Genomic DNA, 7,110 nt, shown 5'->3' with positions numbered 1-7,110 from the left:
GACCTGCTTACTGTGCACAAGGGTACAACTTTTGGCCTACACAAAAATGCCCAGCTCAGAAACTAAGTGGGAACCAAAATCTTACCTATGCAACCCCTTGTCAAGTCAGGTACCCGATCACAATATTTAAATATGAATGAAGAGAGACCTCATTATTCCCTTGAAAAGAAGCTAATAGTTCATTGAGTTGACCTTACATTATCAGAAGAAATAATTTCCCCACCATGAAGTGCCTGAGGTGCCTGCAAGACTGCTGATAGTCCAAGAGATGAGTGTGCAAATGTAAGAGAATGTCGTGTGTTCCTATTTGTGTATGAGTACTTCTCAGTGAACCTTACTCCTGTGCTCTGGGCTGTCTTTGGAAAGCCCCAAAATAACTCACCAGAATAGGTTTAAATATAGGACAGAAATCATGTGGCAATTATACTACTGTGACTCTTTCTGTGGCAGACATAACTAATCAATTACAGAACTCTTTCCCACTGAGTTCAAGTTGGCCTATGGTCCTCCCGAACCCAGTAGACTGTCCTTCACAGTCAGTACAAACTGAGTGGGTTCTCTGTCCTCAGTCAGAACTAGCTACAGCCACGTAATGCTACTACATAACAAAAACAGCCTCAAATAAAAACCACGTATCCTTTCTCACCATCTTTGGACAGTCAGGGTTTGGCTTTGGCACAGCCGGGCTTGGCGTCTCATCAGAGGCTGGGCTCAGATCCGCTCAGTGCGTGCCCATTCTGGAGCCGTGCCAAGAACTCCTAATTCACTGGAGCGTGTTCATTCTTCCTGTGTCAAAAGCAGAGACACCAGAGGATGAGTCCAGTGTATAAGGACTTCACTTCTTTCCTTTCTTTCTTTCTTTCTTTCTTTCTTTCTTTCTTTCTTTCTTTCTTTCTTTCTTTCTTTCTTTCTTTTTACAATGCTAGGGTGAACCCTGGACTTAAAATGCACGCAAGCCTGGTTAATGCTCTACCAGTGAGCTCTGCCTCATGACTGGCACATTTTTCAATTTTCTGATATCATATCCACTAGCAACTCCTTACTGAAAACAGATGTAGCCAAGTCCAACAGTCAAAAGGTGGGAGCACATCCCTCCTATTCTAAGACCAAGACTGGGGTGAAGAATTTCGAGCAAGCTCTCACACAGCCATGTAATCTTTCAGGGTTGGTATCAAACCACTTTAGTGTGATGTCCTGTGTCCAGCTGGGTCTCCTTTACTATCATAGTTAAACCCACCATCTTTAGTCATGCATGAGTTGTCCTGGGCCTGAGGGACAGACAATAGGAAGGATGAAAGTTGAACAGATATCAGAGGCAACAGTGGCCACTTATACACTGTAGCTGGTGAGCTTGGTGAGTAGCACTCTTTGAGCTAGAGCTGAAGAATGATTTTGCTCAAGGGAAAGAAAGAAGAAGCATACAAAGAAGAAGGAGGAGGAGAAGGAAAAGGAGGAAGAGTAGAAGGAGGAGGGGATGGAAGAAGAAGGAGGAGGAGAAGGAGGAGTAGGAGGAAAAAAGGAAGGAGGATGAGGAGAAAAAGAAGGAGGAGGAGGAGGAAGAGGAGGAGGAGAAGGAGGGGAAGGAGGAGGAGGAGGAGGAGGAGGAGGAGGAGGAAGAAGAAGAAGAAGAAGAAAAAGAAGAAGAAGAAGAAGAAGAAGAAGAAGAAGAAGAAGAAGAAGAAGAAGAAGAAGAAGAAGAAGAAGAAGGCAGCCAAAGGAGCCCAAAAGTCTGGGCTTCAGAGGGAATGGTTTGGAAGAATAGCTAACACAATAGAAAGCGCTCAGATGGTAGCGTGCCAGCCCAGAATGCATGAACCCCTCACTTTGATGTTCAGTACCAGATAAACAAGAAGCAGTACATGCCTGCTGCCCCAACACTTGGGAGAAACAGGTGGGAGGATCTGAAGTTTAAGGTCATTTTTTATTGGAACAAGTAGGGGGTAGAGAGTCTGAGCTACATGAGACCCTGTCTTGGGGAAAAAAAAAAAAGAGCAAAGCATAAGAAATGGTATTTGGGGTAAGAGACTTCACTCAAGAATTCAATGCTGGCTGCAGACCTCTGTCAACACCAAACGCCTTACACTCATCAAAAGCTAAGCATCCCTTCGGGGTATGACACACCATCACCATCTTCAAAGCTTAACTCAGAAAATGACAGAGCCAGGCTCTTCTCCCACAGGAGATGGGAACACAGGGCAAAAAGATAAACAGAGAACCCAGATGTCTGAAGCAGGCAGGTGGTAAAGGGTGCTCCCATCCTAGGTGCAAGGAGGTAGGGACCACCACTGGGGCTCTCTGGAGGAAGAGAGACAGTGCTATATCCCACCAGAAAAGTCTGCGGCTTAACAAAGGACATGGAAAAAGAGATGGTTACAGGAAGAAATGTACTGTGGGCTGAGCTGAGAGGGAAGGAGGAGGAGGAAGGGAGAGGGGAGCGAGGCAGGAAAGGCCTATGTTCCTACAAGTGTATGCCCCTTAATTCATGGCCAAGAGCTCTGTACCAAGGCAACAAAGGAACCTGAGAAGAGTGTAAGATTTTCCTCTTAAGAAAAGTTTAGCTGCCCGAAAAACATAACGTAAGAGGCTAAAGAGATGACTCAGTAAAGTGCTTGTATGACAAGCACCAGGATCTGAGTTCAAAACCCAGAACCCATTTGAAGAGCTGGACAAAGTGACACACATCTGTTACCCCAGAGCTGAGACAGGGATAAAGTGCCAGGATCTCGGGGCCCTGCCAGTCTAGCCAAGTCAGTGAGCGGCCCTGTCTTTAACAAGAGGAACAATTAAGAAAGACACCTGTTGTTGAACTCTAGCCTCCAATGTACCTGGGTTTACACATGAGGATGCACACGCACGCGCACACACACACACTCACACTTAATGGTGGAAAAGAAAAACAAAGGTGGGCTTGTTTGTATCTCGACTGATAGAATGCTTGTCTCTAAAGCACAAAGCCCTTGACTTTGATACCCACCACTTAAACCTGCCATGGTGGCCCATGTATATAATACTAGCACTTGGGAGGTGAAGGCAGGAAGGTCAGGAGGTCAAGGTCATCCTTGGCTACATAGTGAGTTGGAGACCAATCTGGACGACATGAGACTGTGTCTGGGAGACATGGTATTGGGAAGACTGGTTATAATTTTTTTTTGTTTTTTTGTTTTTTGTTTTGTTTTGTTTTGTTTTTGAGACAGGTTTTCTCTGTGTAGCCCTGGCTGTCCTGGAACTCACTTTGTAGACTAGGTGGGGCCTCAAACTCACAGAGATCCACCTGCCTCTGCCTCCCACCTTAATCTAGAGTAGCCACTTTAACCACAATGCTCTAACATCACTAAGAGGTGTCGCTTGCCCGATAGACCCAGCAGACAGACACTACGTTTGATTAGACCCAGCCAGGCGGCAACTGCACTGCCTTTGTGAAATCTGGATCATGAGAACAGAGCTGTCAAATCTGTGGCCATACAGAAAACTGCTGGGAACACAGAGCAAGCCTCCTAACTCAACCAAGACCCTTGGGAAAGGTCAGGCTCCTATCAAATGAGCACACCCCCCTCCCCATCTTCTGTCCGCTACAGAGTGCCAGCATGTTTTCTTCCCTTGTGAAGTCAAGTGCTCCTGGCAGCCGAATGGAGACCAAGAGAATGATGCTGTCCCTTTCAAGCTGGTTCCCGGAGTCTGGCATGTAGGTAGGTGACTCATTGATTTTCCTCTCTCCTCTGCAGAGGACTGCCACAGGTACATGGATTAAAGGCAAGGAAGAAAGACTGAATTGAATGGTCCAGGTTGAAAGGAAACTTTTGAAACAGGTTTGAAGACTCCAGTCGGGGGTTGGTTTGGAGTGTGAAATGCTGGCTACCAGCTCCAGCTGCCTAGCCTTGTTTAGATGTGGTTTTGGGGGGGGGGGGGCATTACATAATTACCTTGCTCCAAAGCTGAAAGGAAGGAACAGCTTTCTTGTGTCTTTCTTTGGTTTGGGGCTGCCTGTGTGTGCTGTTCTGCAAGACTGACTTTGAGATTGCATTTTTTCCCCTTCCTAAAAAGCGATTAGGGTTTTGATTTTGTGTCAAATTCCACAGACGCCAAGGCTCCCAAAGAACAGCCTCAACCTCATGGGAGGATTGACAGACAAGCCCAGGTGAGGGGGTAGGAGGCAAGTTACCTGACCTTGCTGCAGGACATACTATGTCCTGCTGTGAGATCCTGTGGGACCTTCTGGGGGAAATTGTCTGCAGTAGAGGCTAGTGGAGAAGATTGGGAGGGGGGAAGGGTGGGTGCTTTAACTTAGGTAAGAAGAAAGTAGAGGGGGCATGTTTGAGACTGCCAAACACCGAACAGGAGTGTACATTCATAAGCACCGTGTGGGTACCTATCTTGGGCCTGAAGATGTGCTAAATTGTGCAGCAAACTGAATCCGTTTTAGCCACTTTTGACAGCAACTTTGAAAACAACCATAGCAAAGGTTAAGAAAAGAAGTGAGCTCATTGGGTTCTTCCTTCCAGACCAAAAGACTGAAGTTTTGGTTTTTCAAAGGAGTCTAGGCAGGTAAAATGGCTCAGTATGAGTGTTCACCATCTAAGTCTGACAGATCTGGGTTCCTTCCCCAGAACCCACACTCAGGAGAGAACTACACATAATGACAATGATAGATAGACAGATAGATAGACAGATAGACAGACAGACAGACAGACAGACAGACAGATAGATGGAATCACCTGTGGTGTACAGATGTGATAGAATACACGCACTTACTGAAGAGATGATTATTATTCTGAAAAATTGTTAAGCTGCCTTAGTCAATTTCCTTTGTTCTGTGACAATTTTTATATCCTAACTTGGTTATTTCATTTCTCTAGGCCTATAAAGAGCTATTGTGAATACCATGCTCCTTCCCCAAAAGACCTCCTTGTTAGTATTTCTCTTATAAATTCTATTGCATGTAAGGAAGTTAATTACTGGGTGTGCCACATGGCAATACCTTGTGTGCAACAAGAGTCCTGTCATGTTTTGTCATGAGATCTACTGCTGGATTCTCTTGGCAGCTTTTATCCCATGACCATTAGGTGAACATTAACGGCTCCCCGTACATTCTCCTCATGATCTGTGTTGATCTACTGAAACGGTCTCCTGACAGGTTCTGGGAGTAATTGACTGTTTGTTTTTTAATTTTTGTTTTGTGATTTTTATAAAGACTACTTCCAGGAAGCTAAAGAGCTGGCTCAGTTGATAGAGTACTTGTTGCACGAGCATGTAAAAGCTAGGTATAATAGTACAAATCTGTAATCCTAATATATAGAAGGCAGAGAAGGAAGATCCTTTGGACTTGCTGGCCAGTCAGCCCAGCTGGTGAGCCCCAGGTTCACCAAGTGAACCTGTTTAGAATAAATAAACGAATGGAGTGGTAAATGATAGAAAGATATTCAATGTCAGCATCTGGCTATACATGAATACCTATACACACACTCACAAGCACATATGCATACCACACACACACACAGACTTACACACAGGCACATACACTAGCATGAAGTCTATTGACACATCTCTTTAATCTCAGTTACTCAAGGGACAGAGGCAAATAAATTCAGTGCCTGCCTGGAACCTTAGCAAGATCTCATCCCAAAATAAAAAATACAAAAGGAATTGGAAACATAGCTCAGGGGTAGAGTTCTTGCCTAGTATACTCAAGGTCCTAATATGGCCAAACAAACTGACAAATGAACAAAACTGTAGAAACGTATCCAGTTTTGATATGTTAATATATATGCAACACTGCTCTTGCTCACAATTTCTTCATTTCTCTTTCTTTCTAAAAAGTTACTCATGGGCAAATTAAAATGAGCTGTCACTGTCAAAGTTACAACCCACAAGCAGTATAATAAATCTCAGTTGCCTCAGCTCTCAAAGTGACATCAGTCTGTAGGTTGTAAAGACACAGGAACTTTTATAAAAAATAAGTTGGACGTGTCCCAAGCCATTGATTAAACTGAGCCAAGATTTTCTACTCTCTGCACACCATTTTCTCCATCTCAGCAACATCAAGCATCCCCTTTCTAATATAAGAGACACAAAGAAACCAAGGCCTACTGGGGTTGCCCATCCTAGCCCAAAACATGCAGAATGTGGTCCATTGACACTGGCCCATGAAATCGGTTAACTTGGCCTTGACATTTTGAATATCATAATGGGTCAGTGGGCTTGCTTCATGAAGCCACACACAGATAATTTCTGGATTATTTACTGCCGTTGAAATCCCCAGATCGAGAGAGGGGGGGGGGGGAGTCCTTCACCTCTATGCCAGCCCCAGGTGTCTCCCAAATGCATCTGTGTGAGTCATGTTAGGAATGGCTCCTGATGAGTCTGAAATAGAAAGATGACATAGTAGTGACACACCCCAGGGCTAGGGGACGGGGGTGGGGGGAGTGGATCCTTTGAAGCTCAGTGGTCATTTCCTAGCTGTTATCAATGAGCTACACACACACACACACACACACACACACACACACACACACACTCTACACTTGCTATCTTGTAATGCCCATGCTACAGAGGTGGAGACCTTCTGATCCCAGGAACTCACTGGCCTGCCAAGTTAGCCACCTGGTAAGTTACAGACCAGAGAACGGGCCTTGTCTCAAACAACAAACAAACAAACAAATGAACAAACAAACAAAACAACAGACAAAGACAGTCACCACTTAAGAACAACACCCAAAGTTGTCCTCTGATCTCCACATGTACACACAGACATGCATGTGTATTTACATCTGCACACATTATCTACCTGCACACACATGAACATGCACACATGCATATAACAAAAGAACACCTGGGACAGGTGTGCTCACCCTGGAATCAGGGCGACTGAAGAACATTATTGGGGTGATGATAAATCTAATAATAATTTCTCCTGGGCTCCATCTTAGGCTGAAATTTGTATAAGTAAATCTGCATCACTGGAGCCTTTGGGACATGACCTCAAAAGGGTCCCCAGAAAGTTTCAGTGCCCAGAGGGCTACCCCAGTTATCATTCTTTGCCTTGGTACCGCTTAGCTATCCCCCCACCCCCTTCTGTGTCCTCCAGTTATGAAACTGGAATCACACGTCCAAGTG

This window comes from Micromys minutus (genome assembly GCF_963924665.1).
Source record: "Micromys minutus genome assembly, chromosome: 10".
Taxonomy (NCBI): Eukaryota; Metazoa; Chordata; class Mammalia; order Rodentia; family Muridae; genus Micromys; species Micromys minutus.
This window is presented reverse-complemented; position numbering follows the sequence as displayed.